This window comes from Heloderma suspectum, chromosome 2 (genome assembly GCF_057233095.1).
Source record: "Heloderma suspectum isolate Gila_16-S chromosome 2, 16-S_ref, whole genome shotgun sequence".
Taxonomy (NCBI): domain Eukaryota; kingdom Metazoa; phylum Chordata; class Lepidosauria; order Squamata; family Helodermatidae; genus Heloderma; species Heloderma suspectum.
Genome location: NC_139459.1, coordinates 175,336,472 through 175,360,547, shown reverse-complemented (window position 1 = coordinate 175,360,547; position 24,076 = coordinate 175,336,472). Strand labels below are relative to the sequence as shown.

Here is a 24,076-nt window from a genome sequence, read left to right as displayed (position 1 = left end):
CACTTGCACTTGCTGCCTGTACATTTCCAAGAGTGATTCAAGTGCTAGTTTTTACCTATAAAGCCTTACGCAGCTCTGGACTGCAATGCCTGATGGAGTGCCTATTGTGGTATGAACTTACCTGTATTCTGTGTTCATCATTTAAGGCTCTCCTCCAAGTGCCTCCTCAAAGGGAGACTCAGAAGTCTTAACGTTGTGTGCGTGCATGTGTGTGTGTGTGATATATATATATATATAGATAGATATATGTGTGTGTGTGTGTGTGTGTGCGCGTGCAAGTGTGCGTGTTGGGCACTGCACCTAAAAAACGATATTGTAGAGTGGGGAAAAATGCAGAAAAGGGCAACTAAAACGATCTACATCCTTATGAGGCGAAGTTTCAATAGCTGGGATTGTTTAGTTTGGAAAAAAGGGAAGTGGAGACATGATAGAGGTGTACAAAATTATGCATGGTGTGGAGAATGCAGATAGGGTGACTCTTTTCTCCCTCTCTCATAATACTAGAACCCAGTGAAGTCATCCCATGAAGCTGATTGGTGGGAGATTCAGGACAGATAAAAGAAAGGACTTCCTCACACAGTGTGTAGTTAATGGAACTTGCTACCACAAGATGTAGTGATGGCCACCAATTTGGGGGGCTTTAAAAGGGGGTTAGACAAATTCTTGGAGGAAAAGGCTATCAATGGCTACTAGTCAAGATAGCAATATTCTACCTCCAGTAACAGAGGCATACTGCTGTCAGGATGTACATAGGCATATCTGCATCATAAAGAAGAGAAACAGGTTCTCAGGATGTAAGACTGAATTTATTGTAAGAAGCTCAACACGTGTCGGCCTTTTTTGTAATTTCTAGGCCTTCTTCAGGGGGTATAATATAAATGGTGATAAAATTTATAAATAGGAGAACACATACTTAAAACATTACTGAAATACAAATTGCCACAGGGGCTAATGCATATATAACATTATTTTAAAAACCATATTGAACCTACTTTATTACTAAAAATACATACTTGCTAAAGAAAAAAGTCTGCAGAATTTTTTCAGCAAAAGATTGTCTCCTGTGTCAATCTACTGGCAACTGGAAAAAATGCTTCTAGAATCTCATACTCTGTTGGTCCATTTTTTTCTTACTTTGGTTTATCTATGTTGATGTAATCTAGACAAACTCTCAACACTGCACTGCACTGGAATTTTCTGATAAGGAATGAATTTAAAGAATACAACAGAAGTTTAGTCAATGTCCTGCCCGGTACTTCCATGCCTAGGAGCCATCAACTATGTGGACACTGCAGTTACTGCAAGTACATCTCCAAAATGACAGAATTTGAAAATTCCTCCAACCCAGGAACATCGAGGGGGGGACACCTGGGCACGGGCCCCAGATCTTTTCTGAGCAGTGCCCCGGACCTTTTGAGCTATCCTAATTGCCATTTTTTTTACATTTCCCCATTGACTTGCATTGGACAATAGAAACAGCCATAACTTTTTTTTAGTTTGTAAGATAAATGCATGAAATTTGGAGACCTGGTAGTCCCCATGGAGCTGATTGAACCTGCCAGATTTCAGGCAGTTAGGTCCAGTGGTTTTTGTGCTAGTCACAGGTAAATTTTGCTATTTTCAAGAAAATCTGTCAAAGCAAAGAGCTATAATTTTTTTTGTGCTTCCACATAAGTGCATGGAATTTGGGGACCTGGCAGCCTCTCTGGAGCTGACTGGACCTGACAAATTTCAGACAGTTAGGTCCAGTGGATTTTGTGCTAGCCATGCGTAAAGTTTCCTTTTCTCAAAGACTAAAACCAACAGTAAAAACTGTCAAGCCACACAGGGGAGTAGAGATGTTAATCAGAAGGTGTTTAAGGTGACAGTTAGGAGGTCACTATCCCTAATCTCTGGTGTAGGTTTTTTTTTTTGAGGTGCTCCGCTGGGTTCCGCTGGGGGGGGCACTCAGTCCCTCCCCTCGGAATCCTCGCTGGCCGGCTTCGCTCCGCGGGGATTCCGCGGAGCCGCCAGTCGGCTCCGCCAGCAGCCGGACATCCGGCCACTGGCTAGCAGGGATGCAAATGGTGGCGGCCGTAGCCACCGCCGTTTGCGTCCCTGTATTCAGCCATGATAGGCTACATAAAGACTTACATAGCCTATCACGTCTGGGTAAAAAACAAAACAAAAAAACAACGCGTACGCAAATGGCGTTCCTTATTTTTGGCCGTCTTAGTCTACGTAAATATTTACGTAGACTAAGACGGCGAAACTAAGGGGGAACGCAAATAGCGTAGTGGACGCTATTTGCGTTCCCCTTGATTTTCACCGTCTTAGTCTACGTAAATATTTACGTAGACTAAGACGGCGAAAATAAGGGGGAACGCAAATAGCGTCCGCTACGCTATTTATGTTCCCCCTTAGTTTCGCCGTCTTAGTCTACGTAAATATTTACATAGACTAAGACAACCAAAAATAGGGAATGCAAATGGTGGCGGCTGTAGCCGCCGCCATTTGCATACATGTTTTTTTTTTTAACCCAGACGTGATAGGCTACGTAAGTCTTTACGTAGCCTATCATGAATGGGGGGGGGGAAGACTGCAAATGGCGGCAGCGGCAGCAGCGGCTGGTTGGAAGACCAGCCGCCGCTGCAGCTGCCGCCGGAACCGCCACCGTCCAGAACATCCGCCCCAGGTAAGTCTCGTCTCGGGGGGGGGGGGGGATCCGCGGGGGGCGGGGGGGTTGGCAGGCCATTCGGCCTCACCGAGATCCGTGGTGGAATTCTCTGACATCCCTAGCAAAAAACCTCTCTCCCCCTGCTTTTCTGCTCTTACATGCCCACTGTTGGGAGCTTGCTTGCAATTAAATTTTGAAGCGGGAGATGGATGGGAAGAAAGAGTTCCATGTGAAATACTGGTATTTCACACAGCATCTGATTTCACTGCCCCAAACTGGAACCTTTCGCTTCTGCAGAAGTTTAGTAGCTTCACTACAGCAAAGGATCCACAGTCCCCACAAAATGCTTTCTCCCCCTCCCCCTTAATTTCTCCTATATAGCTGTAGGACTCCAATTATTCCAAAAGGTAGGTTAGGACTATGTGGTGTCATGATTCAGGAATTGCTGAGGCTTTTAAATAGGTTCTAGAGTTTTTTAAAAAGCTAGAAAAAGCCCTCAGCCACCTCACCTCATAAAGTTAATTTAAGTACTGCAATCCTTACAAACCCTCCACACAGCCTCCTAAATTCCTCTGAAGTACTACCTCTCTGAAAGGAGCCACTTGGCTTAAGGAATTCTGCACCTACCTCCCGCATTTCCAATCATCATTCTTCTTTTTTTCTTCCCTCCCTGTTCTTTCTTTCTCTTCTTTATTCCATCTACAGCATATCTTGGGGAATTCTTAAAGAGAATTCTCTTTGGTGGGCAACAGAAGTTCTGAACTGTATTTGACTTCATACAAACAGGCAAGAGGGTTTGTTTTTCTCCCTCTCCTCACTCAAGCCTTTGAGAAACCTGGGTTCACATGGTTGCAGATAAACAAATCTAGGGCTGTTTTGTTTGTCAGTTGCCATTATCCAGCAATAGGAAGGACTGTAGCTCAGTGACAGAGCACATGCTTGGCATGCAGAAGGTCCCAGGTTCAATCCCCAGCATCTCCAGGTAGGGCTAGGAAAGAATCCTGCCTGAAACTCTGGAGAGCCACTGCTGCCAGTCAGTGTCAACAATACTGGGCTAGATGGACCCAGGGCCTGACTCAGTATAAGGCAGCTTCCTATGTTCCTATGACCAGAAAGCTTTAACAAAAAACAGAAGTTTTTGGTTTGTTTTTTAAGTGGAGGGGAGATAAATACTGCTCATTTATGCAGTCCTATGTATGCCTACTCAGAAGTCCCATTATGTTTAACGAGGTTTACCCTCTGGAAAGTGTGCATAGGGTTCCAGCACAAGTTACTTTTGCAGGGAGGTTTGCACCTTGATGTTCTGCATGTTTACTCAGAAATAAGTCCTGAGTTGTGAGCATGGTACTGCAGGCTTAATACAGTGCCTACCCAGTTCTGGCAAATGAATTGACTACCTTTTCAGCTCATTCCTATGCATGTTTTGTCATTTGGGGGTGGGGGGGTTCATGAACTCTAGCTTCAGTGGTGAGGGAAAGGCACTCACTTAGTACATGCTCGGAGTTTCCCACCCATGTTCCCCTGCTGCTAACATTGGTGAAATGTAAATAAATTCTAGTAATTCTAAATTTGCATGCATGTATATCCTTCAGAAACTCTGCAGAAACTCTTGCCTGTGGGACACCTCTAATGACCTGTGCATTTTCATACCAATCTATCCAAAAACTATTGGTGAAGGGAAGGGAAAGCGGATCACTTCCTCCTCCAAATTGGAGAACTCCCCTTCCACATGAACTGCTGCACCTGTCCTTCTGAAACTTTGCTGGTTTCTTACTTAGGGACACCTCTAGGCTGAATGAAATTTTCAGAACAATGGTCCACAAGGAACATAGAGAGAGAATTATGTCCTCATTTGGAGACCTCAAAATGTCTAGCCCACCCTTGCATAAAAGCCCTTGTGGCTATCATTCTGAAATTTGGCAGGCATCATCTCCTCTGAGGGGGCAATGAATCGTGAATTTTTTATCCAATTCTTCCAAGAAATAAAAATGTTATTGGCATTTCCTTTTAAAAGAAAATCAAAATACAAACCCTACACCTATTTTTCTGACATTGGGCAGGCATAATCTCCTTCTAGGGGGCTACTATGCCTGAAATTGCCATCCAGGCCTGACCAAGAGAAAAAGGTTACAGTTTTTTTTCCTAATTTCCCATGGTAGTCAACAGGAAGCATAAAGACTCATTTTTCCAAACCTTGACTCAGGTTTGGTGCTGAGCTGAAGTGGACTGACTACAAATTGGCCTGAGCAGAAGTGGGATGTTTTCCAAAATGCTGAATTGGGGTCTGAGTTGACGTGGGGTGGGGGTCAGTGCACACTTCGTATGTATGTATGTATGTATGTAATCTGTGCACACATGTAAGCACACCACATGCACACCACACACACCACACACACACACACATATTAGAGGTCTGCTTAGACTGTATATACACGTGCAAATTTGTGTTATGGGTCTGTGCCCCGGATCTTTTAAGAACCTAGCAATGCCCCTGCTTCTACCAATAGACATACAATTTGAAGCATTTAACTACCTGCAGTAATGTCTTGGTAGTTTATGCTGTCCAGTGTAAATGCCCTGAGCTTTATGTGGGAAAAACAGTAATACCTTCAAAAAGATGGATGGGGGAACACCTGAGTAACATTAAGGACAACAGACCAGGTTTCCCACTTGTAAGCCATTATGCAGAACAGCATTCTTCCACAGATCTAAAATTTTGGGCACTGGATAAGGTTGACATCAAGGAGGAGAAATACCTGTTGAGGAGAGAAGCTGAGTGGACATTGAGACTGAACACTCTCTCTCCATGTGGTCTCAATGAAGACCTTGATTTTTTACCACTCTTACGACCTATGGATGATTTATATACACTCCCTAGTTATCACAGTACAGTGCAGTATTGAGAACTTGGCTAGGTTATATCAACGTGGAAACATCTGACAGATTAAGAAAAAAATGGACAAGAAGAGCATAAGGTAAGATTTGAGATTTGAGAAGCATTTTTTCCAGTCGCCAGTAGATTGACACAGGAGACAGGCTTTTGCTAAAAAAAAAATTCTGCAGACTTTTTCTTTAGCAAGTATGTATTTCTATGTGATTTTTAGTAATAAAGTGGGTTTTATATGGTTTTTAAAATAGTTATATATGCATTAGCCCCTGTGGGAATTTATATTTCAGTAATGTTATAATGTGTTGTCCTATCTGTATATTTTTTCACCATTTATGATACAGCCCCCTGTAGAAGGCCTAAAAATAAGGGGAAAAAAGGCTGAAATGTTGGGCTTCTTACAATAACTTCAGACTTGCATCCTGAGGACCCATTTCTCTTCTTTGTGATCTACTTTGGATGCTCACCTCCTTCTGTTTTCATAGTATGCCTAATTGCCTATGTACACCAGTTGCTGGGGAATATGGGCGGGACGGTGCTGTTGCGCTCAGGTCCTGCTTGTTGTTTTTCTATGGGCAGCTGGTTGGCCACTGTGTGAACAGAATGCTGGACCAGATTGAGCTTTGGTCTGATCCAGCATGGCTGTTTTTATGTTCTTATGTTGTCTGTTTATATGTTTGTATATAAATGGATTTTATATTATATGCAATATTGTATTTTTAACATTGTTAAATTTTGTAAACCACCCACAGAGCTTTCGTTATTGGGTGGTATAGCAATGTAATGAACGAATGAATGAATACCCAGTTGTGGTGGTGCTAACACAGTCATCCCCGGCCAGGGTCATCCCCAGTGATGGTGCAAGGCCCTGTATCCCTGCAGGGTGTGTTGCTACTACTGCTTTTCTCATTTCCCTCTGCCACCAAGTTCATGGCTCATGCTGAGCCCAGCAAAGTGTCATAAAATGGCTCTTGCAATCATGCATTAGTCTGTGACTCAGAAAACAGGATTCTGGGCTTTTTCTTCACAAGTGGTTAGGAAATACAACCCAGCAAATTCAATGAAATTCAATGCCCTTCTCATTTGCCCACCCATAAGAGCAGTCAGGTGGGCGATCACACATGAGAGGGCCTTCTCTGCAGTGGCCCCACACCTTTGGAAGTTGCCATCAGAGGCCCGGCATGCTCCATCATTGCAGGCTTTTAAGAAGGCCTTGAAAACATACTATTCCTTCTCTTGATATGACTGCTATTGTTGCTGTTACTGCCATTATCATTGTTGCTGGTTTTATTATTGGCTTTTATTGTTGTTTTTATTGTTTTTATGTTTTAATCGCTTTTAATATTTTAACTGTTTTTATGCATTGTATTGCTGTAAGCCGCCTTGGGAGGGCTTCTGCCCTGAAAAGTGGCCAAGAAAGGTTTTAGATAGCCTGGGCTGCAGGGAAAATATGCTATCATGTAGAAGGAGATACTGGTGCTATGCACCCCAATTTAAGCTTTGGGCCATCCCAAATCATACATCCGTTCACCAAGGACATTGTACTCTAAAAGATGTCACTGAGTCCAGTCTAGCCCAAAGCTTGTTCGATGCACAGGATATTGTCAAGCATGGCACACCTCACCATAAATTACCAAAATAAATAGAAAAGAATAAGGTACAGGGGCTCCAAATCCCCAACTAATTTTGGGTTACTCCAGATCATACACCCACAAATCCAGGAGAAAGTCCCCTATGAGATTGCACCAAGTCCAGTCTGGCCCAAAGCTTTATGTGTATGCATGGCACTGTCAAGTATGTCACCCCATGCAAATAACTGCAAAAATAAGTAGAAAAGAATAAGGAACTGATGCTGTACACCCAAAGTTAAGCTTTGGGCAACCCTTATTATACACCTATACATCCAGGAGAGGGTCCCTCTCAGATGGCACTAAGTCCTGTGTGTCCCAAACTTTTCTGTATGTATGACACAATGTCAGGATTAAGGAACTGGGGCTCTGCGCCCCAAATGAAGCTTTGGGCAACCCAAAATTATACATGATTTGATGTGCGCAGTAATATGCCGTGTAACAACACTGAACATTTCACCAAGCTGGTAAAGACCACGTTGAATCTGTCCTTGAAGGAGATAATGATAATAATGACTTTTATGATGAGTTAAAATGTTTGTACTTCAACTTTGCAGTTTTTGTGGATTTGTGAATGCAGATACGGTACTGACATATTGGTATAATACAAAATACTGTCATGGAATCACATTCTCTTTCATTTTCATCTATCTGACTTTTATTACACCTATAATATGGTGTATTTGTCAACTTGTTTCATCACCTTGTACTCAGATTTATAATATATTTCTTGCTTTTTTTTAATACAATAATGGTGTCTTTTCAGTAAATGTGCCTCATTACTAGCGGTTATCATGGCTAATCATTTTACTAGGGTCATTGACTATTTAAAAAACAGTATCTGCCTGAATCCCCCAGGATAGTACTAATCACTCAATTTAAAGGTCCATGTATTTGGAAGGATCTGTGCTAACAAAAATAGGTGTGCAGGGGGAAGTATTGTTGTATACCAAGAATGTTACCTCAATGGAGTTATGACCAACTATTAATCAGTGTCGGATAACAGGCTAAATGGGGAAAAATTTTCTGTACAATATGCTGAAGACAGACCACACTTTGGTCTCCGAATTTTTTTTATTCATAACTGAAATCTAAAACCCAAGATTTTTCCATGCCCGACTTACAGATTTTGCACTGTGTGTTCTGCATCTGTTCTGTAATGTTCCCATTTTCCCCCCAATACATTATGGAATTTTTCCAGTTACTTTGAGCCCTTGGGGCCTTAATTGGGCAAAATATGTCAAAATGTATAGCCACAAGCAAGTATTATGTAATTTTGGCTTAAAACAAAACAAGGGAGCAATCCTATGTTCCCTAGACAGCATCTGGGGGCGGGGACGGACGGACATAGGATTGCTCAGTTTCTTGGCTGAGCTTGGAGCCAGGAAATGGCACTCCCTGCTCCCTCCTCCTCATAGCTGGTGCAGAGAGAACTGTGCCAGCTATCTCTCTGTCCTTGCAAAATGGAGTGTGGAGATGGGGAAAAGGGAGCGTTCCCTGGGGGCGAGGAAGGGAGGAGACTGGGTACATGGGACTCCGAGGTATCCCCAGCTGTCCCCAGCCTCCTTCCATTCCCCTTCCCAAAGCCTCCACTAGACAGGCGAAATCACCTGTCTAGCTAAAATGTGTCTCCTGCTCTGCACTGGATACATGTAAGCCTCCGGGTCTGGAGGCTTACGACTACCCAGGGTGCATCCCATTGGATTGCGCCCTAAGGTGTTGTGCCAGTGAAAGTTGCTCATTACAAATGTCCATCATGGCTAATATCTTTACTAGGATCATAGGCTAACAAAAAAAATGTCTATCTTGTTTATTCAATCCAGCCCTTCTATCCAGGGACTAATGAGATTTACTCTGTTGAGGGAGCCATTGAAAGTCCCCCTTCTGCAGGGCAGGTTGCTGTCCATGGGCTGGTTTTGGCCCAGGTTCCACTAGGGGCTCCTTCACACTGAGCTTTTATCCTGCAATTGAGATTGCTCCCTCACAGAAGTTTGCGGGCTCTTTACATGATGCCATGATCATTCAAGGCGTCTCTAGCACTAAATGCCCTTTGTTCTGTTTTTAAATAGATCGCAGATAATGAGCTATCAAATTACGCTGTCGTGTTCCGCCTGAGCTCGCTCTGTGAAAAGAGTAAAAGTGGCAAGAAGAGGAGCGAGATCAATGAAAGAAAATGGAAGACTCAGATACGGGGGGAAGGAGGGGGAAGGAGGGGGAAGGGGGTGGGAGAAAAGGAAGCATGGGGAAAAGGGAGTCGTCGTGATCCTGCATTTAAAATGGAAGCAGAAAGCCCCGTTTTAAATGCAGGATTTTAGGCTGGTGTAGAGATGCCCTAGATGTAAACTGTGGCTCTGTTTGCTAGTTCTCACTGGCTCAGCTTTGGATGGTGGTGGTGAGAGGGGGCGGGGGAGAGAAAGAATAGTAGTGGGCTGAAATAGAGGACTGTGATCAAAATGTACCTTGCTAGTTAGATTAGGATGTACTGCCCTTTTACTGCTTTTTCCTTCTTCCAACTACGGGTTTCTGGGGCCTTGGTAAATGACATTTCAGGCCCTAATAAGGGAGAATCCACAACTGAACCTAGATGGAGTTTTTCTCCTTGGAATCCTGTTAATATTCCCACAGCCCAGACGACATGTAATATTTGGGACTGTCCCTCCCCCAAGGACCTCCTATTATAACCTGTGGAAAACACAGTCTATACTGCTTTGTGTCTTGTGATGGCACAGAATGTTCACCAATATTGCAGCTGCTCAGAGAACAGAGCAAACAGACTGCAGTCAAGCTTCTGTGAGGGAAGATAAATCTGTCTGTTTGACTGGGATTCAAACCCATCAGTTAGTTCTTTGGCTGAAGCAGCAGACTTCTAGTCAATGTTATCCAGCATTCCCAAGGGGTCTAATGTGCCAAAGCAGCTTGGGTAAGGAAAAAGAACACCTGTGTTTTATTTCTGTCCCATGTGGTTATTGGACCTGTAGAGAGAAAGGTCAGGAGGAAAACCAGACTGAGGACATGGCTGAGTGAAAAGAGAAAGCTGAGGTTTTCCATTCATCATTGGCAGGAAATTAAGTAGTCCTTTCTGTTTATGTTTAATTTGCAGCGCTCAAGGATGAGTAAAAGTTGTTAGGAAAGTGATATAGGGAGGGGCAGCATGTAGGAATGGGGTCAGGGGAGCACCCAGCCAGTATCATCAGCTCTCTCATCCTTCCATTGTCCACTTCCCTCCAGGGCTTCCCTCTGCTGCTGTGGTTTGCTTCCATCTCTCTCTTGCAAAACCCCTGATAGTCCAAGATACTTACTCTGTCAAAATACTTACATCATAAGGTACAAAAGGTTTGACTATCTGGACATCTCACCAGCTGTATCATCTCCAAAACTACCAGGCTTATGTGCAACTGCTGGGGTGTTTAGGGGGTGGCAGCCCCCCAACCCCCTTTTTGAGGCTGATCATTATGTTATAACGTACATGGATGAAACAAGCAGCATCTGTTGGGGAATAGTGTATATAATTCCAGACTGTCCAATCTGATTGACATTTTTGGAGGGAATATTTCTGTTCCCTTCAAAAAGGCGGCTATTAATTACATATTAAGGTACATGGCTGAAACTGATACCATTTAGTAGAGAGCACCTTCCTATATCTTGAAATATCCAGATAGTCAAACCTTTTGTATCTTACGACATAAGTATTTTGACAGAGGCTCTTGGACTAGAAGCTTTGTCTTACCCTGTACTTCTGTTTTTATTTACCTCCTCCTATGAAGCCCATGGAAGTAAAGTTAAATCAAGGTCTTCTTCCTGCACTGAGTAGCTATTTGGGGGAACAGAGTCACAATGAATTTTGTTTATCCAAGGTACTAAATAAATGTTATATGAGTAATGGTAAAATAGTAGCAGCAAGAGCAGCAATAAAATAGCAGTAATAGTAGCAGCAGTAGGTAAAGGTAAAGGTAAAGGTGTCCCCGACCAGTCGTGTCTGACTCTAGGGTGTGCTGCTCATCTCCGTTTCTAAGCCGAAGAGCCAGCGCTGTCCGAAGATGCTTCCGTGGCCATGTGGCTGGCATGACTGAACACCGAGGTGCACGGAACGCTGTTACCTTTCCCGCCGAGGCGGTACCTATTTATCTACTTGCAATTTCTTGCTTTCGAACTGCTAGGTTGGCAGGAGCTGGGACTGAAGACGGGAGCTCACTCTGTCATGCGGCACTCGGGTCTCGAACTGCTGCCGACCTTCCGGTCTGCAGTTCAGCGTCTTAACCACTAAGCCACTGCGGCCCCAGCAGCAGTAGAGACAATAGTAAAATGGTAGTGGTAGTAGGAATAAAATATTAATAGTAGTAGCAACAGCAATAGTAGCAAAACAGCAGTAGTAGTAATAGTACTAAAATAATTAGTAAACTACTACAGCTGCTGCTACTACAAATAGTTTTCTATATGTCTTTATGATTTTAATATTACTACTACTAGTAGTAGGTTGTAGTTACACAAAGTTGTACCTTAACACTGGATGAGCCATCACCGTGATACATTCTTGTGTGGGTGTTCTAAGCTGCTCCACCCTACAGCTGCTTCAAGTTTTGCTCTCAGTAAAGTATTGGCCCACAGCTGTTTCATTACTGTATCATTTCCGATGTAGCTCTGTATCTCTAAGCAGGAAGCAGGCTTTCTCCAGTGTGCAGTTGGATTCTTCTGGGGGGGAAAAAAATGGTATAAAGAAATAAGCCTTGCTTTCTCCTCTAGGATTTCCTTAATAAAAATTTACACAACTTCCTAAGAAGTTGTAAAATGGAAGTTAGGTCCCATCTCTGATTGCAACAGTGGATTTCGAAACTCATGCATATGACTCAGAGAAATGATGCTGTTATACAACACATGGATACATAGTGAATGCCGTTTTGGATTGTATTGGAAGTGGTGTGGGTATTAACGTTAAGGAAAATATGGCTATGTTGCTGTAAGTGTTGCTTGTCCAGGACCTGCTTTTGTGCTTGGTTTTGGGAAGGCTGCTGCTTTGCAGCAGTTCCTCCATTTCTTCTGCAGTGGAAAAAGGGATGTAGGGCTAGATTGCTGTAGGTGATTCAAACAAGACAGCCAAGTCACAAGCTACCAGGGAAGGCCAAAAATATTATGATTCTTCAGCTGCTAGTTTGACCTGAGGTGGGGAAAATGCCATCCTGGCCCCACATTACACACATCAGTCACATCCTGAGTGTGAGTAAACTACACCCACAGAAAATGAACTTGTATAATCAACAGGATCAAGTGGTAAAGCTTTCCTAGGATTGTACCACCTCAGGTAGAGATGGGGTTTCTATTTGTATGTTTGAACACTCCCCTCTCCCAACTTCTCTCTCCCCTTCTCTCTCCGCATGTAGAAAATTAGCACGTCAGTGAGAAAGCTATGCTGAAGCCTTCTCCTTGATTTGCTAAGGAGGAAGCTTTCCCATTCCCCATAGGGGAGCATTCAAACATGCAGTTCCTTCCCCACCTTCAGTCTGAAGTGATCCAGTCCTGGAAAACTGTAAAGATCTTGTTCTGCTAATAGTATAAACTGACCCTATGTGCTTTTTTCTATAGCTGTGCTGTTCAGGGAATGTGCAGAAATGTCTGCCCTGCTATACTAGACTGAGGACAGATGCCTGCCCTGGTTTGAAGGCAAGCATGATTCTCCCACACTGGCGCTGGCCTGCTGCCCTTAAGTGCCGTCCTTTGAAGTGCTATGTCTGTGTAATGGCTTGTGGCAGCCTTCCCCATCCTGGTGCCTTCCAGATGTTTTGGATTACAACTCCCAGCATTCCTGACCACTGGGCATGCTGGCTAGAGCTGGTAGGAGCTGAAGTCCAAAACACCTGGAGGAAGGTTGGCTTACAGGATCAGGCCATTAACCATTGGCTGCACATTTCCAAACATTTCTGTATGACTATGAGGACAAGAAACATGATTTTCCAATACAATAAGTAAAGCAGTGAGAGTCTTGGGCATGTATTGGCTTAAGGCTGCAGTCTTGTTCATTCTTAAATGGGGGTAAGCCCCATTAAACGCAGCAAATCTTGTTTCCAAGTGGTTTGAAACAGAGGAAGCATTAGCAAGATTTTGCAAGATATATGTGGGGAAAGACAAGTGGCCCCCGAGCCATAGCTCAGTGGTAGAGCCTGTGCTTTGCATGCAGAAGGCCCCAGGTTCAATCTCCAGCATTTCCAGGTAGGACTAGGAAACAGTCCCACCTGAAACCCTGGGGAGCCGCTGCTAGTCAGTGTCAACAATACTGAGTGGTCAGACTCCGTATAAGATAGCTTCCTGTGTCCTTTCCAAAACATGTCAAGCTTATTCAAGCTTTTTCTGGCACAAGAGCATTTTCTCTTCTGTTCTTGGATACTTATTTCTGAGTAAATACATCATAGTCTCATGCCCTGAGGTCAATGAGTACATTGTGGTGTTGGGAACCAAGGTTATAGGGTTCTCTTCTAGCTCTGTCAGGGATGCAGGCAGAACATCTCAGCCTGCCTTATAGTGAGCCAGGCCAACTAGCCCAGAATTGTCTATGCTGACTGTCCAAACTCTCAGGCAGAGAGAGGGCTTTTCTAACATCTTTTACATGATATTTTTGAGCTAGAGCGGCCAGGGGTTGAACTTGAGACCTTCTGCATGCCAAGCATGTGTTCTGACACTTAGCTGCAGTCCATCCCCAGCTGTAAACTTCTTTGGAAAGCTCATTTTGGGGTGGGTAGATTAAAAAGAAGGATACAAATGTTAAGAACACACACAAGCAGTTGCTGACACATTGTGGGACTGGGAGCCAGAACCTCTATTCTTGTCTTCTGTGTGGGGGTTAGACCTGGTTGGGCTTAAAAGCAGGAATCCTAGGTAGTAATCTTGGCTCTGGGTGGGCAGTGAGGTTAGAGAGAAGAAAGATGTGGCTATTTGGAGCAAGTCTGAGTGTCAAGACGAACTCCTGCACTGTAGCAGCCTCGGGGATGGAGCCAAACAGTTTGTGTATTTTTGTTTTATGGGGGCGGTTCACTTTCCATGAACGATCCATTGTTCCTGGAACTGGTGCCCAGCATGGAGGGGCCGCATAGCCAAGGATTTGGCTGAAGGGGAAACCAGGCTGGGCTGAGAGCCAGGCTGCAGTTGGAAACAGATGCCTGTCTCCCCTCTGAGTGAGAAGGCTGGGGAGCCTCCCTGTGTTTGTGCGGGAGACGGCTCAGAGCTGGGATACCAACAGAACGGGAAGTTGAAGGCTGGGATTCGGAGATGGGGTGATGCCCTTGATGATGCGTCAGGTTGGGAATGGGGGTAGGGGAGGGAATCGCCAGAGCTGGGGATGCCAAATATGGAATAATGCTGGAGCGATAATGGGATAATCAGCAGGGCTTTTGTTTACATATCTGTGTGGGTTCCTCTTCGACCTGGCTGCTTGTGTTGGGGTAATGGGCTGCTGTGTGACGCAGCAACCAAAGTTTTGTCATACATATTTATTCTTCGCTCCCTAGAATGCTGGCTGCCCTGGCTGTGAACTTCTGTCTGCTGGAAGACTGCCCACCATTCCCCCCATCCCTTCCCCGGCCAGTACTGTACATTCATGCAGACACTGACTGGCACAGAACAACACCATCCTCAGTTCAGCATATATGAGGGAAGCAGGAATTATGTGGAGCATCAGTACCCAGGACCACTTTCCCAATCGTTGAGCTCTATTGCCACTTCAGGCATAGCAGGCCTCTCCAGGCATTTCCCAGAGCCTCTGCCTCTGTCCCTCCCATCACCTTTGGCCAATGCCCTTTCTCAGGAGCTGTACATGTTCATCAGCATAATTGGACGTGATGGGTGGGACTGGGACATCATTAGTCACGTAACCTAGCAGGTCACAAGGGTAGCTGATAGGTCCTGGTCCTTGACCTGCCACATAACATACTGAAGTGGCATTGATTTTATTCATGGATTAGATGCATTGAGCACACAGAACGACCTCCCTCTTGCCCTCCTCTGGGTGCCAGGCAATCACTGCAAATCCAGCCAGGTGTAAAAAAGCTGCATCATGCCTATGTATACACAAACCTGATGTTATTACAAAAGTAATAAAGCCCTTTTTTACTAGTGATGTGTTGCCACACATATATCCTGGTCTACCTCGACTTGGAATAAGCAAGTTATTTCCCCCCTACCAAATTTAGAAACATATTGACTTAACCGGAGTCAATTCATGTTAAACTGGACCCTGTTGGGAGTATGACGGAGTGTGATCCTTCACACGCACACACCTGGCACACAAACACAAATATAATGATATAAGCATTATGGCCCTGTGAGTTCTTCTCTGGCTTGAAGTTTAATCCATTCCAGAGAAGAACTCAAATTCTCCTCTCTCCTGCCCACCCAATTACCTGCTGTTTCTTCAGCAATGGTGGCAGGAGAAAGGTCCCTTCCTCCTCTCCTCTCCAGTGCCTGGAGGGAGCCAGGTAGAGGGCGGGAGTGGCAGCAGCGGCAGTAGCTGAGGTGCCATAATGCTTTCCTTAACCTCATTTGAGGTGAGCATTATGAGTTTCCAGACCTTGCCATCTGAACCTGGAGATTCTGAACTTGGGCCACATCTCTGTTCTTTAAGCAACACTTTCAGGCTTATTTGAGTTGCTTGCAAATAGTACAGTACCATGTGGCTGCTGCACATGCATGAATTTTGTGGACACACAGGTGGACTGGTCCACGTGGGTTTTTCCCGCCCAGTGATTGTCTTGTCAGGAGGGAGGACAGTTGTTTGGTGGGAAAGGCCGATGCGATTTGCTCGGCCCATGCATTTTCAGTATTTACACACCAGCCACATCTCTGCCAGATGACACCGTAGGGAAGCAGCTCTCATGGGGCCTTACTATTTTTGTATAAGGATGATCTAAATTTGTCCCAAATTGAGGAGGAAGGACCACCCAGCAGAGATGGTTGTGATCGAAATTTCACCTAAAATGAAATTTGAAGTGACTTTGGAGATTTCTCATTAGATGCAAAACATCTGAGCAATTTTGCAGGAAAACCAAAGTGATTCAGTGAGACTAGCACAATGGCTCACAGAGTTTTACCTAGCTTTAGATATTGTAAGACAAAGAAACGTTGCTGTACATATGCAGTGTAAATAAAGTGAAGCATGCTTGACAGGGAAAATAAAGAAGGAATGTCCTAACCAACAAAGTATTAAATATTGTAATGGTGGAGTTAGGTTGTCAAATGTCGGATTTCTTCTTCCTGGGTGGGGTACGGTAGATTTTGGCAGGAGCAGAGCAAATAGCAAACACTTTCTGATTGATTCAGGAGCTGTGGATGGCTGAACCTGTGCTTCGAAGGGAGTGCAGCAGAAGGAAGGTGTTGCACAGGGAAGTGGGCATCAGCTTTCACTGCCATGTCATGCCACCATAATACTCTGCCACCACCTACTTTGCTAGTCTCTGTGCAACACAGCCTTGATATGTATGTATGGGGGGTGGGGGCAAGCAGGAAGTGCAGACCCCTGCAGCCTACAATCTCTCATGCACCATGTGTGAAATAGTGCCCGGGGGTTGAGCTCAACAGCCTGGGTCCTTAGTGCACATGTGTGCACTATACAGCTCAAGCATGTGCACTAAATGAAAATGATGCTGATTTTTTTGACTCCCCAAAAGTCCCAGAAAGCAAACCAAGGCTGCTGGCTTCTAAACAAAAGTCCTGGCAACTGGCCCAGAGGTCAGAACACCAGATGGGCCAGCCAGTTTTGTACTGATTGGCTGGCGACACAACCGTGGAGGGCGTTTGCCCCTTGTTTCTCAACCTCAGGACTCCAAATGAGTTCCTGCCATGCAGTCTGAGGCTGATCTGTGTCTGGTTTCCTGGCTCCTGAGGTGGAGGAAGCGGGCGTTTGGTGCTGGCAGCTTTTTAAAGCAACTCTGAGGCAAGAGCATGTTAGACATGATAGCAAAGCGCCTCAAATAGGACTAGAGAATGTACAGTGGCGTGTTGAGAGTGACAGGGAACAGAAGGGTTGGCTGCTGCTGCATTGTCAAGGTGCTTTCATCTGTAAGGCCGACCACCTGCTTACTTGATCCTTGCCCATCTTGGCTCATTATGAGCTGCAGAGAGAGACTGGGAGAGGGGATCAAGGCGGTGGTGAACGCCTCCCTTGAGGAGGGAGTGATGCCATCAGCCCTCAAGGAGGCAGTGATAAGACCACTCTTAACCAAGCCCTCCTTGGATCCTCAAGTTCTGAACAACTTTCGCCCAGTCTCAAATCTGCCATTTTTGGGCAAGGTGATTGAGCGGGTGGTGGCGGTGCAGTTGAAGGCACACTTGGAAGAAACTGATTATCTAGACCCATTTCAGTTGGGCTTCAGGCCTGGGCATGGGACAGAAATGGCCTTGGTCGCCTTGGTAGATGATATGAGGAGGGCTCTGGATAGGGGTGAATGCTCCTTCCTTGTTCTCCTCGACCTCTCAGCGGCTTTTGATACCGTTGACCACGGTATCCTCCTGGACCGCCTGGAGGGGTTGGGCATTGGAGACACTGTATTGCGGTGGTTCCGGTCCTTCCTCTCCGGCAGGTACCAGAGGGTAGCACTGGGAGAGGAGGTTTCAGACCCGTGGCCACTTACTTGTGGGGTGCCACAGGGTTCCATCCTCTCCCCGATGCTATTTAACATCTATGTGAAGCCACTGGGGGCTATCATCAGGAGGTTTGGGGTGCAGTGTCATCAATATGCGGATGACACGCAGCTCTACCTCTCATTCAAATCTTCACCAAGGTTGGCCGTAGAATCCCTGTCCAAATGTCTGGAGACGGTGAGTGGCTGGATGGGGAGGAATAAGCTGAAGCTGAACCCTGACAAGACCGAGGTACTTTTGGTGGGAGACAAGAGGAGGCTGGGGGATGTTGACCTGGTGTTGAATGGGGTACGGCTACCCTTGAAAGACCAGGTCCGCAGCCTGGGGGTCATTTTGGACTCCCAGCTGTCCATGGAGGCTCAGGTGTCAGCTGTGAGCCGGACAGCGCTGTATCAACTCCATCTGATACGGCGGCTGCGCCCCTTCCTTCCCGACCATCTGCTCCCATCAGTAGTACATGCCCTGGTCTCCTCTCGTTTGGACTACTGTAATGCGCTCTACATGGGGTTACCCTTGAAGACGGTTCGGAAACTGCAGCTGGTACAGAACGCGGCGGCTCGCCTGATTAAAGGCAGCCGCCGGCGAGATCACATCACTCCAGTGCTGAAGGAGTTGCACTGGTTACCAGTTGTTTTCCGGGCCAAATTCAAGGTGTTGGTTTTGACCTTTAAAACCCTATATGGTTCCGGCCCAGCCTATCTTAAGGAGCGCCTCCAGCAACACCAGACAGGCCGCTTAACAAGATCAGCCTCGGATGGCCTTCTCGATGTCCCATCAGCCAGGACAGCTAGACTGGTGGGGACGAGGGAGAGGGCCTTCTCTGTGGTGGCCCCCACTCTGTGGAACTCCCTCCCTAGGGAACTCCGTCATGCCCCCTCTTTAATGAGCTTCCGTCGTGCATTAAAAACGTGGTTGTTCAGGCAGGCATTTGGGGTGGGCTAGGGTATTTAAAAAAAAAAAATTATGGTAAAATTTTATTGTTTTAAATTGTTTTATGGTGGGTTGTACATCGCCCAGAGTGGCTGGGTGACCAGTCAGATGGGCGATTAATAAATTAAATAAATAAATAAATAAATAAATAAATAAATTGTCCTGAATGAAAATGAGCAGAGGGAGGCAGGGGCCGTGTGTGGGAGGAGACCGCTGCCTTCTGCAAAGTGATGCTCTGACACAAATGGTTGCTGGGAGGCACTGCTGAGATCACGTCTTCTCTCGTCTCACCTCCTGTTATGATTCTGGCCGCTTGAGCAGCCTCCAGTGATTACCACATCAAAATGATTGGATGTAATATGACTATGGCATAGACTTGTAGGGCTTCCTGTCAGGGTTTGATGGGTGGTGGGAACTGGTGTGGGAGTTTTAAATACTCGGAGAATTCAGCTCCTTTGCCTGGATCTTGTGAAACAAAAGTCCAGACAACACTTCATAATAATCACACAGTTTGGCCCCGTGTGTCGACTTTGTAAATAGCGGCTGCCAGTAGTTGTGGTGGTGGTGGCGAGGGGTGTATGTGCAGGATCAGAACTGTAGTGAGATGGGGTTTTTAACCCTTTACCCCTGTGCAGTGATCCTAAAGATAATCCCCCCCCCCCAATGCTGCTAATTGTGTCAGGAGGGAAGCTGCCATTGGTATATGTGTGCACGCGCATGCACAGGGATTTTCATCAGGACTCTTGCATGGTGGAAAGAGTACACTTGTGCCATGGTCCTGATTCAGTGGGACTTACTTCCTATTAATTATAGGATTGCAGCCTTACTGTAACGTGTTATTTGGTCCTAAGGCCTACCTTTGCTAGCAGTTGGGTAAGCTAAGTAGAGGTCTGCCCCCATCTTGGGCCCACATTTGCTCTTTTGCCCAGCATTCCAGACCATACTTGACCCTCACTCAATTTCTGGTCCTGGATCATTTACTCATCCCTACCCCCAAGACCCCTGCTCACCTGTGTGCCCTTCCAGCTGATGAGACATGACAGTGGATAGGTCTGTCTCTATTAGCCATGATAGCTGAATAGACCTCCATGTTTGGAGGTGCTACCACAAGGGTGGGTAACACATGGCCCCCTGGCCATTTTTGTGGCCCCCACTGCCTGTCCACTGCTGCTGCTACCATGCTACCAAATTCTGGTAGGAAATTTGGTGGGGTGATGGCAATTTTGGCGCAGTGGTGGAAGACAGGAGTGCGGCCCCCAGTGGGGTCTGGTGGAGGCAATGTAACCCCTCAATCCCCGGACGTTGTCCACCTATGCAGTAGCAGCAGGTGAGATGTTATAGTGGGTACCACCAGTCTGCACGACGCAGGCATGTGCTGCTGCTTACTAAGCAGCACTTCACATGGGCCACTGACACCTTTAGCATGTGCTTATGCAGGACACTTCTCGTAGTGAGCAGCTGTGCACTTGCATGGTGCTGTGTCATCTATCATCACTATTCAGTACTCTAGTAAGGATGCATGGGACCCTCTTCCTCCTCAATCTCAGCAGTGGCCCCTTCCTACCCACAGCACCACTTTGCCGCCCACTGATGTTTGGAGGCAGAAATGCCTTTAAGCTGAGTGCTGTTGCCTTCTGGTCCTTGTTGTGGGTTCCCTGGAAGCATCTGGCTGGCCACATTGAACATGGGATGCTGGACTAGATAGGCTCTTGGTTTGGTCTAGCGGGGCAGCTTTTGTGATCGTATATTTTACGTATAAAATTAGGTGCATTTCTATCCTGCCTCTTGTGGAGTTCAAGGCAGCATACATGTGGTTCCCAGGTGGTCTCCCATCCAGGCACTGACCAGACCCAAACCAGCTTAGCTTCAGCAAGCTGGCTGCATTGTGTGTCTTCAGACCATGTTCTCCTATCTTTCCTCCATACTGCTGCATGCTCACCCACCTGCTTTCCTAGATGCTCATTCACTGGCTCTCCTTCCCCTCTGGATTTGCACCTCAACTGTTCAACTCTGCCTTACCTTTGGGGGCTCATCCCTATAGTCACCTACTGTTTTTGTGGAAGATGGTTGAAGGCAGCTTCTCCTTCTCATTATAACCAGAAAAACGAGAGGACAGGGACTGAGAGGTGATGGCAGGACTGGGATATGGCTAGTGGGGAATCCCCAGCATCTACCTACCAGCCTGGTACCACAGACAGATGCACATTCTGTCCAAAGGGAAGGTTGGTTCCTCGAATAACAAGCAACTTCTCATCAATGATGTTGATTGTGCCTCAGGAAGGCTTTTCTTTCAGTGCCGAGTTGAAATAGAAGATCAGCCTTAATGTATCACTTTTGAATGGCTATAGGAGGCTCGTATCAGGGTGGATTGACCTGGCTAGTCTGCCGGGGTGGTGGGATTCCATATGCCACCATGAGTTGACTATTATTATGCTGCTATGACCAGTCTTGTGAAAATCTCTGCTTGTCTGCTTTAACCCAGGTGGGACACATCTATACTGCACATTTGAAATGGGTTCGAAAGTGCTGCAGTTGACGTGGATTCTCACAAAGAACTCTGAGCAGCATGAAGCTCCTCAAAATTACTGTATTCAGAGAACTACTGCAGTTATTTGGGTTCCTTGTCTGGGAGCCAAACAATTTAAACAGGATAGACACGGCTTTAAATTTATAGTGTAGATGTGCCTCTACGTTCCAGGAGATGGGGATCTATCAACCTGATGTTCATTGGAGTAAAAAAATAATAACCAGAGAAGAGTATGATGACTTCACTGCATCACGCTAAGGGTGTGATTCCAAGTTGCATGTGATCCTTTGGACTTCTATTTTTTGTTTGTTTTTACAGTTCACTTAGAAATAAACCTGCAATTAAATTGCCACATGTTGCTATTTAAAGGTAATGTTGACACTTTCAAGCATGATGGGTTGCACAGTTGTCAAGCGTGGAGACACGGCATAGGCCTCTTAATTCCTGTACTACCTAGCTCGGGGCACCACCAAGCAAGAAAATGACCACCAAGGCATCACTACCCTCTGTTTTTAGAACAGAGAACTGCATGCGGTGTATCCCAGCCACAGTCTGTGTGTCAGGCTTTGCAATCAGCTAACCTGGATACAGCCTAGCATATCTCCCTCCCGACAGTATATAACACCCTTGCCCTTGGTGCTTCATGGTTTAAAGAGCTAGTCAAAGACCCTGATTTGTCTGACCCCTTATTGCCTGATGCCTTCATCTTCTATCATCCCAAGGTGGCTTACTAACCTCCTATCCTTTGCCCTTCCCCACTTTTCTGGACCCACTAATGACAGGGATCATGTTTGCCTTGAGTGTTAATATTATGCTAACATGTGGGTTTCAAAATTGCAGTCCTCGGAGGAATGTCTGGTCTTGATGGGAAATTCCTTGTTTCTCTGGGCAGCCTGTGGCTAATCTCTCTCCTTGTTAAGAACTGGCAACTTATCTCCAGTTGGAATGTGTCCTGATTTAACCCTAACGATTGGTCACACTTCCCTCTCTTACATTAAAAAAAAAAGCATTTTAGTGCCTAACTCTTCAAAATGTTGCTCTTAGGAAGATGGCCCTTGAAACAGGAAGTGAAAAAAGATACTTCCTGTTGCAGGGCTTCTGAATAGAGCTGTGCCCAAATTTTGATGGTGAATATGCTCAGTACGTTTGTGTATCCACCTAACATTTTATATTCAACAGCCAACATTTGACCTTCATCAGCCATCAGTTTTCGACTGTATCTGCACAATGCCATGCAGTAGTGGTCAGCATTTAACAGTGTGTGACAGCTGGCTTGCAATCACTTTGTGTAAATTTTGTGTGAACTTCATTCATTCATTTCCATTTATTTATTTATTTATTTATTTAGTTAGTTAGTTAGTTAGTTAGTTACAAGATATATTTACCAACAGATTCTGGAGTGGTGATAGCAAACTTATTCTTGAATACGTGAAATCTCTCAAATAGTTGAATGTTGCATTTTTATGTCAGGTTTTCATTCTGAAATGTGAATGTCAAATTATGAAATCAGAGACCTGAATGTCAGGATTTAAAAATTTATCAAATTTTTGAAGGTTTGCAAAATTTTGTTTCAAATTAGTTTTGAGCTGCCCTCAAAACTAGAGGGGCATAAACAGCCCTACCCCTCCTGGTTCTGATCCTTGATTGACCATGGGGAGGGGTAGCCGGGTCAGTCTGCTACAGCAAAACAAGAAAGAGTCTTGTGAAACCTTAAAAGCCTAACAATTTTGTTATGGCAAAAGCTTTTGTCCACTTCTTCAGATGCGTGAAGTGTTATCCTAAGTTTCAGGTAACATGTTGTGGGAGGGCAGGCAGGATTGTGAACAGTGAAGTCAGCAGGAAATAAAATGTAGAAAGCAGACTATGACAGTTACTTAAAGCTTAATGGTAATCAGGATCAGAGACTCCTACAGACACACACCGTATTCGGCTGCATGTGTAGGTCAGGCCTATTGCTTTCAATCAAACTTAGTCACAACAAAAATGAGCTAGATTAGGGCCTGTGTGAACAATTATTCCTGTTCTTTGCTCAATCTTTTAAGCGCTTGAATTCTGTCACCATCTTCATCTTTTCTCTGAGCTTTCCCTGGTATGATCTGCGACCATCCGACCACCAAAATGTGCGTCACTGTGAGACCCCACTGGGCAATCCTGTACAGAACTTATTTCCTGCGTGGATAATAATTCTTTGCAGAATTAATCACTGCTGCGCCATGTATGATGTGTATGCAGGTGCCTGTTTTGCCATGAGCATGTGCCAGAAGAAGCTGCTGCCATTCAAGGTTTCCTACCAGAAGTTCAGGGGTCGTGTAATAGAGACTGTTTATGCTTAATCACATGCGACAGTTGTATCCAAAGGTTTGCAGACTCAAGCCCATCATGCATGGGTCTTGAACTGACGGCTTCAGAGATGCCAGCTAGGGATTCCTCCTGTGAAACAACACCTGGCTCTGATCAAAGAGGAAACTGTAGGGAGATCAGCCACATCAGCCAGGTGATACTTCTTGATCCCTCTGAAAGCTTTTGGGCCAGGCTTGCATGGTGGTATGAGCCACTCGGAGACCTGCTCCTGCTAGGCTACAGATTACCCTTCTCCTCACCCTGTCCTGGGCTGCATAAGGACTGGAGGTAACCACAGGCTGTACATAGTTCCGTATAGGAAATGGAAGGCATGCTGGAAAGTCCTCTTGTGTAAAGTTGCCCATGGAAAAGTGTGATCACTTTGCAAGCATTCTGTCCAACGGAAGCACGGCATGTTTTTCCTGTCTTGCGTTCTGTCAGCACTTGTACTGATCTCACAGTTGAGTAGAGTTGCCACTCAGTCACTA

The 24,076-nt window shown here is 45.4% G+C and overlaps 1 protein-coding gene across 1 annotated transcript in view; it reads left to right on the top strand.

The window, feature by feature from the left end:
* The window catches only part of SYN1 (synapsin I), a 147,993-nt gene that overhangs the window by 101,899 nt on the left and 22,018 nt on the right, over positions 1–24,076 (top strand). The gene's annotated exons all lie outside the window — the stretch shown is intronic.